This window comes from Mya arenaria, chromosome 9 (assembly GCF_026914265.1).
Source record: "Mya arenaria isolate MELC-2E11 chromosome 9, ASM2691426v1".
Taxonomy (NCBI): Eukaryota; Metazoa; Mollusca; class Bivalvia; order Myida; family Myidae; genus Mya; species Mya arenaria.
This window is the reverse complement of record NC_069130.1, coordinates 39,609,313-39,621,419: the sequence shown is the minus strand read 5'-3', so window position 1 is coordinate 39,621,419 and position 12,107 is coordinate 39,609,313. Positions and strand designations below refer to the sequence as shown.

The window sequence follows — 12,107 nt, the reverse complement described above, 5'->3', positions numbered from 1 at the left end:
GGTGCTGGAAAAACTCATCTTACACCCCCCATGTAACATATGAGTCACGCACAACAACGCGCCACTTCTTCTTTCTTTTATTGTATGGTTTATAAAAAGTATATTATAGTATTTAAATAAAGCGGAATCAAAAATATAAGTATACAATCCTTTTAATTAAAATTGAAAATAAAAAATCGTAAAAGCGCGATTTTAAAAGAACTATTTGACGTCGATAGTGATTTAAAATTACTGCGCTTTATGACGTCAGTAAACAACGTCGCACGCGCTTTATGGTGAAATGTACAAGTGCGTTTTCAACGTCATTTTTTAAACAAATTCATTATAGGTATGCAAGAAAAAAATAAATCATGTGTTTCCGGTCCGGATCGAAAATCCGACCCTCATAATACACATAAAACACATAATATATACTTATAATCCTCCTACAGGATAAAGCCCCACCTCATACTGCTGCGACCACTCAACTTGAGATTAGCGTCCTAGGACTGGAGCTTCTTCCACATCCGCCGTATACACCTGACCTGGCCCAGTTCGACTTTGCTTTTTCCCCCGAGTTGAAGTCCCACCTCAAAGGTCGCCGACTTGAAAGTTTACGGGGGCTTCAGACGGCTGCTAACGCATTGGTCAAAGTACGACTAGCCCAATTGCGGGGTTGATGTCATTATCGGTGTATGAACGCAATTGGGCTGGTCAAAGTGTGCGGAGTCCGAAAAGCAGTTCGTTTAAGGAATGGAAGTTGAGGTGTAAATATTCCTTAAAAATTGTACAATAACGTTGTTTCATGATGGCGACGACATTTATGAACAAAAAACCTATCATATCTCAGACCAATAAATTCCAACATGAGTTTTTAATATGCTAATTTTTATTATGAAAACATGTCATCACAATTATTATGTCAAGAAAATTTGTCGACATTGATGACAGATAATAATACCAAAATAAATATTTCCATTACCAGTATAGTTAGTATAAAAATTAGAAAAACGATAAAGGCATGTTTTGTCACAGTTGTTTATCTAGGGTAATAGTTGAAAATCAGTCTCAAAAAGTCTCATAGTGTTAGTATGGTGTATAAAATACGGCTGCAGTGTTTTCAAATGCTTCTGATATCAAAACAATTTTGATTCATTTTAATACTACTTCTACAAACGTTATATATTGCATCTCTATTTGAAAAGGTATTGCAACAGAAAAAATGGCCACATCAACACCAAAGACCCATACAGGAGCCCTATTACAGAGGCATTTTAATTTAAGAATGGGCCTTTTCCTTACAGTCAAGAATTTCCTTACTTGTTATGTGGCACATGCTTATATGCTTAATGTATATTTTGGCAATAATTGATGGAAACTGACGCTTTAAAATTAAAAATAAAACTTTGAAAGTGTTAGGTTTTGAAAGAAATATAACAATTTAGAATTTCAAATTTTAGTTACATGTAGCTTAAAAACAACTTAAGAGGTTTCTGCAATACAGCCCATGTTCTACTAAAAAATACAGCAATTGACATTTTACACTGTAAATATGAAAACATAGGCAAATGGTGTTGTTTTCAATAGAAACAACACTTAATGCTTTGACAGTTTGCATATATGTAGTTCTTAGAATAATTATTTACTACACATGTAAACCAGAAAAAAAACATCGAAATGTTAGCAGATGTTTGCTTAAGCATACATGACAATTTCCTACCAAATTTTATTTTAAAACCAAGTATTTTAGATAACGATTGGACACAAGAGCTACCACAGTGAAAACCGCCCCCCCAAGTTGTTGAAATAATGAGTGAAATTTGAAAATAATGGCAGGTGTACCATCTCCAATGTTCAATAACAATCCGATGAGAGCAATAACAATATGTGTAATTCTTAACAAAGACATTGGCCACAACTCTTGTTAGACAGAGCGAAATGTGACAGAGGAGGCAACAGCCTGTGATGACAAAAATCCTAAAGAAGTCTTATCAGTGTAGATACAATACTGTTGGAGCTTAATTCTACACAAGATATGTACTTCATACACTGTTTTACTAATTAAAGGGCACTAACTTTTGTTAGACAGAGCGAAAAGTGATGACCAACATTCCTATGAAGTCTTTAATATGAGTGAAGGTACAATACTGTTGAAGCTTAATTCAACACAAGATATGTACTTCATACACTGTTTTACTAATTAAAGGGCACTAACTCCTAATAAACGAAGTGAAAATTCATAAAAATAACAGATGCATAACTTCCCATGCTAACCAACATTTCAATGATGTTTCATGAAAGTAGGTGTAATACAATGCTGGAGATGATTTTATTGTAACATTATGCACTTGAATATTCAATATTTTCATTTCTTAACATGACATGAATGTCAACATATTGTGGTTTTCTGGTGAAAACATTTGCCTATTGTTTATTATAAATTAAACAAAACTGAATCTGACATCAATATTGTTATTACTGCCTCAATGTATGCTTTTATGTACACATTTGATAATTGTGTATATATACGAATACGAATAAAACAAATAATGTATACTTTAACAAAACACATATATACATGTAAACACCACTTTTCTGATAAATGTGTAACAATGTTTCCAATCTACAGCATAATTATCAATTAATACTAATTTTAAATTGTCTTCATAAAAATAACTTACAATGGGTTTTTACTATGATAATCCATTTGCGCCATAAGCGCCACGTTTTGTTGAAATAAGAAAATACAGCTTTGAAGTAATTATCATTTTTTGGAAAAAGGTTTTGTACATGTATGTTTTTTTCAAATGCAATTATCAGTTCATTAATGTGGACATATACAATACTGACTTACCTATTAACATTAATAAATGCATGGCCATATCACCATTATAAAATTCACTTTCAAAAACATTCACATAAATATATCCATAAATGTATTTAAATGAATAAACATAGACCAACAAATATAAACTACAATAAAACAAAAGAGAAACAGGCTGAGCCATCAAAATCCACCAGCAGTTAAGACACCAAAAAATGGAAAGTGGACACAAATGGTCCACCATCTTTCATCAATAATGTTTGTACTTGGTTACAAACTACAAATTTTTGTATCACAGTATATGCACTTTGTCAAAATGCTAACATTTTTATTCATTCAGATATGTACATTTTGTTATAATTACAGCAATTCTACATCTAAAGTTATGAAGATCTTAATATCACTGTCTATCACAGCGTGTGCACTGTGTCACAAATGCTATAACTTTGTATCGCGTACAGCAGATCGAGGTCTGGTTGGAATGGTTGGTATGGTGACGTTTTCCACAACAGTACACTCTCCATCATTCTGAGCCTTGGCCACAGCTAGATGGATGCACTGTACCCAGGGCTCAATGTTTTGTTGGCCTTTTGCCTTAAACACATAGTTCTGGTCTGTTGTGAAGATTTCAAACGCCTTAGGGAATATCACGAATGCCTTTGCGAACAGCTTTCACACTCTGTATTTCTCGCACTGGTAACGTTTCTTTTCTCTATAGTGGAAAACATTTGTGTTATTATAAGATCTCCTACTGGAATAATTACAGCCAGGACAAGACAAAATGAAGGTATTTTCACCTTGAATAAGTCCTTGACATGGAATTTTGACCAATGACCTTAACGTGTGACATTGACCTTTGACGAAAAGTCTTTGGTCTTGCACTTAACAGCAAGCTTCACATGATGAACATTTGTGACAAATCACTTAAAAATTACCAAGGGCATTATCAAGTTGGACTTACTGATGGACATACAACCGGACGCACTAACATACACCTGGTTGACCGCCGTTGTGGTAACTATGTCTATCTCACTTCAAGCAGACACAACAAATACAGAGTGGAATAAAATCTCAAGGTGATATATGTTTCACCATGCCCTTACCTTCAGCTAACACAATCTAATTCCAGTTAGACTTTGGAGTCACATAGGAATAAGTTCTAATGTCAGTTAAATTTAGGTTATATAAAGTGTTACATATGGAATTACTTACCTGTAGGTCTAATGTGAGTTAAAATACAGTGAATATAAAGTGTAACATACCGAATCACTTTTGCTGTAGGTTATCTGGCTGCCGGAGAGAGTAAAGTATCGGGTCTTCCACCGCTTCAGAAACTTCCAGCGCCCTTTCTTCTCCTTCAACTGACCCTGTCCAGTAGAGAATAGTAAATATTATATCTTTTAAATTATAAACAGCTGAGCCGTGACTGGGCTGCCAGCGGGCAGTAAAATCGGGCAAGATTCAAGTGTTCACAAACGATCATGCCTGGATTGCTATCGTGCATCAATCACCAGTACAATTAAAGTATGACTTAAAAATTCAAATATTTAAAAATCTGTTAACATACAGCAATGACTGGACTTCCATCAGGCATTAGCTCAGACATTTTCTCCGGGTGGTTACACATGAAGCAGGCCCAGTACTTGCGAGGGGCGTTAAACTCGAACACATCAAAGTATCGGTCACCATGGAGCTCCTGAAGCAAGGCATCCTGGTCCTGGAAAATGTTTGGATAAGACTGCATTCAAATGGAGAGAACTTTTATGTATAATTTAGAATATGTTTTGGACACATATTTTTTTAGCAGTAACAGATATAAACACTTGATAAATTCAAATTGGATTTAAATAACATGCATATATATGCAAACCAAAGACATTCACATATACTTACTTTATTTACCGCCAATACATGATCATTAGGGATGTTACCTTTGCTGATGGGAAGGATGAGGTGACAAGTGTGATATAGCCACTGTTTCCTTTCTCCGGATAGAGCGCATCCCAGCAATGTTTAAGGCTGCTCACACTTAAATCCTGTTGGCTTAACGCCGAGGCTGACTGGGCCTATGAATAGATAGAATGTCATACAGTATTTCTATTTATAGCCACCATTTCCTTTCTGCCAAGCAATGTTAACAGCTGCTCATTCATAAATCCTTCCGACTCTTAGCTGAGGCTGACTGGGCCTATAAATAGATAGGAAGTCATGCAGTGTTGCTATCTATAGAGCTTAAATCCTGCTGGCCCAGGGTTGACGCTGACTCGGTCTATAAACAGATAGGATATCAAACAGTGTTGCTAACTATAGAGCTTAAATCCTGCTGGCCCAGGGTTGACGCTGACATGGTATATAAAATTATAAATAGATAAGATATCATACAGTGTTGCTTTACACAGAACTTAAATCCTGCTGGCTCAGGATTGACGCTGACTAGGTCTTTAAATAGATAGTGTCATTCAGTTTTGCCAGCTATAGAACTTAAATCCTGCTGGCCCAGTCCTGACGCTGACTAAGTCTATAAATAGATACGATATCATACAGTGTTGCTGCCTATATTATTTAAATCATAGCCAGGAACAAGTGTGAATTATTTCACTATAACTTCACTATATGACTTCATACCTGGACAGCCAGGAACATGAGATGGATCCAGGTCTTTGGAAGCTTGGTGTTTAGGATGAAAAACTGCTTCCCATATAAACAATTTGTCCCCTTTATTCCACACTGGAAATTGAGACGAACATAGCGCTTATGCCTGCCGTCTGAAATACATAATTTAAACACTTAAAATTTGCAATAAAATACAATTTGGATTCATTTTACAAAATATCGATTTCCAACTTCTGGGCGTTAGTTGTGTTGTTTATTTGATTCCTGTTGATGGAGATATATTTGGGGGCATGATTATTTGTGTACAACAAGCGACAGACAAAGTCACCTCCATCACTATTTGCATAGACTGTCAAATCCCCCCACCACCAATACTTGCATAGATGGTCAAATCCCCCCACCACCAATATTTGCATAGATGGTCAAATCCCCATCCACCAATATTTGCATTTACAGTCAAATACCCCCACCACCAATATTTGCATAGACGGTCAAATCCTCTACCACCAATATTTGCATAGACAGTCAAATCCCCTACCACCAATATTTGTATTCACAGTCAAATCCCCTACCATCAATATTTGCATAGACAGTCCAATCCCCTACCACCAATATTTGCATAGACAGTCAAATCCCCTACCACCAATATTTGCATAGACAGTCAAATCCCCTACCACCAATATGACAGTCAAATCCCCCAACACCAATATTTGCATAGACAGTCAAATCCCCCAACACCAATATTTGCATAGACAGTCAAATCCCCAAACACCAATATTAACATAGACAGATAAAATACCCTCACCACCAATATTGGCAAATAGGAAGACAAAATTCCCCCCACCACCAATATTGGCAAATAGGCAGACAAAACTCCCCCTACCACAAATATTTGCATAGACGGTCAAATCTCTCCACCACGAATATGTGCATAGGCAGATAAATACTCCACCACCAATATTTGCAAAGGTGGACAAATTCCCCCCACCATTATTTGCTAAGGCAGAAAAAGTTCTCCACCACCCCAATTTGTTAACATTTATTGCAGAACTTGTACTATATTTAGATGTTCACATTCCTACTCACAAACAACTTAATAGATTGATTGCCTACAACCTTGACTTTGTTGGTCATTGGAGAAATTGGTGGACTTGTTCTTTGTCCATGGAGGTGTATGGCCATACAACATATCCAATTTTACCCACAATGCCATATTTTGTACAAGGATGGGTCCTATCCGAGGCTATTCCATCTAATTACTTCCTATAAGACAATTTACCGTGTCTTACTTATACCTTATCACAATTTGTGATTTTGATTAAGTGTAACTACAATCCTTAATAAGTGCATATGGCGTACATGTTCAACATCTACGAACTTGTCCTGCCTTACCCACAATGCTGCATTTGGCTGGTAGGGGAATCCTAGCGGAAAGACTGCTGATAAACTTCCTGATTGTGTCCATGTGTTTCTCGCAGAAGTGCTGAACACCATCTCGAAGTGGCTCAGGCTGGAAAAGGAGTTTGCCTAGTGTTAGCTTTTACTGAACTGTAAACAAGAGACCAATGGGTGTCTTGTGTTGGTTGTTATTCGTTCATCCAAACAAAGGGCAATAAATGCCATTATCATTTAAGCAAGAGTTATCAATCTTGCTTCTCATTTGCATATTGTCTCTTGAAAAATGAGGACTAAGTTGTACCGATGTTTGAATGTATTGAACAGTTTAGAGTAATGGCAATGGTTCAAGTTGTTGCACTACAACAATGAGGACAATGTCAAGACCATCCAAAATACCCTTACTGTTATTATTCAAACAACAGGCAAGATTTGAATGGCAGGATCAATTCATGCAGGAAAGACATTTTAAAAAAATGACACTGTAATGACTTGTTCAGTATTTGACTAAAGGTCGTTTCATTTAAAAAAACTTTAAAATTCTTCAATTATATGGATATATTGATTATAGAATCCATGACACTCATAAAAGGTTTCTAGAAAATTAATATTTAGGGTTACTGGCCTCATTCCTTGAAGTATCCTTAATCCTTTACAACAGGATTAATATTTTACTTTGGGTTTAATTTGTGTAATATTTGAATTTGAAGAGTTTCGGACTTTGAAAGAAAAATATCTTTTTAGATAATCATGATAAATTAATTTTGTTAATTAAAATCAAAATTAAGTATTAAATTTGGTTTAATGAAATAATCTACTTCAGCTTGTTATGCATAAGAACTTTCTAGATAATTGTGGCCCGTACCGGAAGTCCTGAACTGCTGTTCAGTGTGAGTGCGCTGTTTAAAGATGCTCTATCCAGGGTTGATGTCGGGCTGACTGGTCGGTCACTCAGTGATCTCGAGTTGGCGATACTCGTTCTAAAGTAATTAAAAACATTTGTAGTATGCACATACAGGTTTATAATTGAATAATGCTTTTTAAATGCCAGAAATTTACTTGTATCTTGTTGTATAAAAGTGTTTTCTTTATATTTGTCTTAACTTCACTCTTTTTAGCGAACGCTATCCTTGTCAGCGATAATACATTATACTAAAATATAGTTTTTGTTAATAAGTTATTTTCAAAGGCATGTGTCCTCCTTTCGCATACGATAAGAAAGGTACCAACCTTGATGATGGTGTGAGACTCAGCTGACTGGATCTGTTGCTGTGTGGGACTTGTTGTTGTTGCTGCTGCTGCTGTTGTTGCTGTCTCACACCGACAACATTACTGGGGTAGGCTGGGTTGCCAACAGTGATAATGGTCACTGTCCCTTCCGTCTGGCTGGATACGGACCGCATCTCCTTTTGACCCGAGCTAGAGTAGAAATATGTGAGGCTGACAATTAAGGTGCACACTTTAGGTTGATAAAGGGGCAACCTATAAGTTAATAAAGGGGCGCCCTATAGGCTGATAAAGGGGCACCCTATAAGTTGATAAAGGGGCACTATATATTCACTATAGGTTGATAAAGAGGCACTATATATTCACTATAGGAAGAAAAGGGGACACACTATAGGTTGATAAAGGGGTACACTATAGTTTGATAAAGGGGTATACTATAGTTTGATAAAGGGACACAATATAGGTTGATAAAGGGGTACACTATAGGTTGATAAAGGGGTACACTATAGGTTGATAAAGGGGTATACTATAGTTTGATAAAGGGACACAATATAGCTTGATAAAGGGGTACACTATAGGTTGATAAAGGGGTACACTATAGGTTGATAAAGGGGTACACTATAGGTTGATAAAGGGGTATACTATAGTTTGATAAAGGGGCACAATATAAGTTGATAAAGGGGTACACTATAGGTTTATAAAGGGGTACACTATAGGTTGATAAAGGGGTACACTATAGTTTGATAAAGGGGCACAATATAAGTTGATTAAGGGGTACACTATAGTTTGATAAAGGGGTACACTATTGGTTGATAAAGGGACACACTATAGGTTGATAAAGGGACACACTATAGGTTGATAAAGGGGTACACCATAGGTTGATAAAGGGACACACTATAGGTTGATAAAGGGACACACTATAGGTTGATAAAGGGACACACTATAGGTTGATAAAGGGGTACACTATAGGTTGATAAAGGGGTACACTATAGGTTGATAAAGGGACACACTATAGGTTGATAAAGGGACACACTATAGGTTGATAAAGGGACACACAATAGGTTGATAAAGGGGTACACTATTGGTTGATAAAGGGACAAACTATAGGTTGATAAAGGGACACACTATAGGTTGATTAAGGGACACATTATAGGTTGATAAAGGGACACACTATAGGTTGATAAAGGGGAGGAGCACCCTTTAGGTTGATAAAGGGACACACTATTTGTTGATGTAGGGACACCCTATGGGTTGAAGGTCACAGTATATGTTAATAAAGTGGCAAACAATAAAATATAAAGGGGCACACTAAATAAATATATATATATATATATATATATATAAATATATATATAAATATATATATAAATAATATTGATTGAGGGCATACTATAGGTTGTTAAAAGGATACAATATAAGTTGACTTGCACTTCAGACTGCTCAGAATCATGGCCAGTAAAGCTTTGGACTAAAATATCAGGCTGACTTAATATATCCGGTACACATGTCTTGACTTACACTTTAGACTGTTTGTAATCATAGCCCCAGGTCTGGAAAGCTTTTGACTTAAGTTGCAAGATGAATTAATACCATTCGGTACACATACTACTTTTTACTGTCATCCTTCAGTTGATGGACAAGTATTCGCACACTGCTAGATCCGCTCTGGGACAGGCGACTGATCTCCTGCATGTGGTCAGCCAGTAGACTGTGGTGTATCAAGCCCAGGGCCTTTATCTCCTGAAAGTACATAATGCTTTGTCTGTAAACCATTGGAAATGTATACCTGAGGTTGTAACCACTCGACCAGTTTGTGTATCATCATCTCACATACACAAAAGAATGGTTGTAATTTAAAATGGTCTTATATCTAAATATGACGTATGCAGTAAATGATGTCATAATGAAGCCCCCATGCCTTCACATGTATTGAAGGTCATAAAGATAAATTAATATTCTTTTTTTTTCTCTAAAAAATACAAGATGATAAAAAAAGGTTCAGATAAGCCCTATATTTTCTTGTTGCAGTTCACATAGTGTTAAATAATATAATGAAACAAAGCCAAGCAGTATTTAGTTGTGTGTTACCTGCAAGATGACCACAAGAGAGGCCTGGTCAGACAAACCAGACAACAGGCTGACCAGATAACCCATCGTCCTCACGGCGTGTGGCTGAAATAAAAAAAATATATAATTAACTATATGACGCAGGATTACAATATTTATTGGTATGAAACCTGTAATGACCAACAGAATAGCTTTGTTTAAAGTTGAAGTGCACGTGAAAACAAGTTGTTTCCATTCCTTTTAACATTTCTAAATTTAAAATACTTTTTATGGTAATTAACAGTCTACCAATGTGACTGTCATAACTGATTACAACATGATCAACTATTGTATGTGTAACACTTAATGAATATCTTCATACATGAAATACAAATGTCGTCAGCTATTATTGAGACTATAAGTATCTATCATTTGGGCTTGCCGAGTTACCGGCCACGCAGCGTGCCTGAGGGTCGGATTTTTCGATCCGGACCGGAAAAACATGATTGATATTTTTTCTTCATATATTCAGTTACCATAGTAAACCCAGCATTGAGACAGTGCACCTGCACCCTAAGCACTGCTTCAATTTAACCTGTTTTCATGGTAACCAATACATACCATTACGACAGTGCCGATTCAGTAAGCATTGCTTGTATTTAAACTGTTGCCATGATAACTACTAAACCTTCCACTGAGACAGTGCTGACACTTTAAGCAATTGTATATAACTGGTTGCCATGGTAGCCATTAAACCCAACAATTGAGACAATGCCAACAACTGAAGCACTACTTTTTTTGCTATCTAACAAGTAGCCATTGGTACAATTAAACCTACCATTGAGACAGAGCTGACACATAAAGCACTGCTTGCATTTGATCTCTTACCATGTAAACTACTAAACCTTCCAATAAGACAGTGACCCGACTTCTTAAGCACTGCTTGTGTTTAACTGGTTGCCATGGTAACTACTAAACCTTCCAATGAGACAGTGAGCCGACTTCTTTAGCACTGCTTGTATTTAACTGGTTGCCATGGTAATTTCTAAACCTTCCAATGAGACAATGCACCGACTGTTTTAGCACTGCTTGTATTTAACTCGTTGCCATGGTAAATACTAAACCTTCCAATAAGACAGTGAGCCGACTTCTTTAGCACTGCTTGTGTTTAACTGGTTGCCATGGTTACTACTAAACCTTCCAATGAGACAGTGAGCCGACTGCTTTAGCACTGCTTGTATTAAACTTGTTGCCATGGTAACTACTAAACCTTCCAATGAGACTGTGCACCGACTGCTTAGCATTGCTTGTATTTCTCTGGTTGCCATGGTAACTACTAAACCTTCCAATGAGACAGTGCACCGACTGCTTTAGCACTGCTTGTATTTAACTCGTTGCCATGGTAACTACTAAATCTATCAATGATACAGGGACGATACGTTCTTAATCACGGGTGTATCATTCTGGTTGTCATGGTTGCCACTAATCCTTCCAATGAGTTAATATAGACATCTTCGAAACCACTGGTTTATTTTAATTGACTTGGTTACCATGGTAACACCTACCAATGAGACAGTGCCTACAGCCCCAACGATCTGCACAATTTGATGTATGAACACTGGCTGCTGTTCAGCGAGCAGTTTCAGCGCGGTCACATGGTCGATGAACACAGCGGGGTTTGCAGTTGCCATGTCAACAAACATGGCGAGAATGAGAGGCACGAGTGTGCTCACGGTCAGGTAGTTACAGAACGCTGCAACGTGGCCCTCCAGCACCTGAAAATGTATGAATGGGATGTATGCTGTAAATAATGGTCTCTTTGAACGATGGAGCAACTAAAGGTATCTCAATATCATCAGTTATGCTTCAAAATACAATTTAAATGAGATATGGTTTACTTGTATAAGTAAACATATATCACTAAGATTAAGAGAACGACGAAAACAACATTAACAAATATTTTTTTTAAAAAACTCAAAAAAACAAACACATTGAGTAGTGGATGACACTAGCGTGTATAAAA

General features: G+C 36.7%; 1 pseudogene; it reads right to left on the bottom strand.

Moving 5' to 3' along the window:
* Nucleotides 1-826: 826 nt before the first annotated feature.
* LOC128203143 (ventricular zone-expressed PH domain-containing protein 1-like) overlaps nucleotides 827-12,107 on the bottom strand; it is a 31,076-nt pseudogene continuing 19,795 nt past the window's right edge.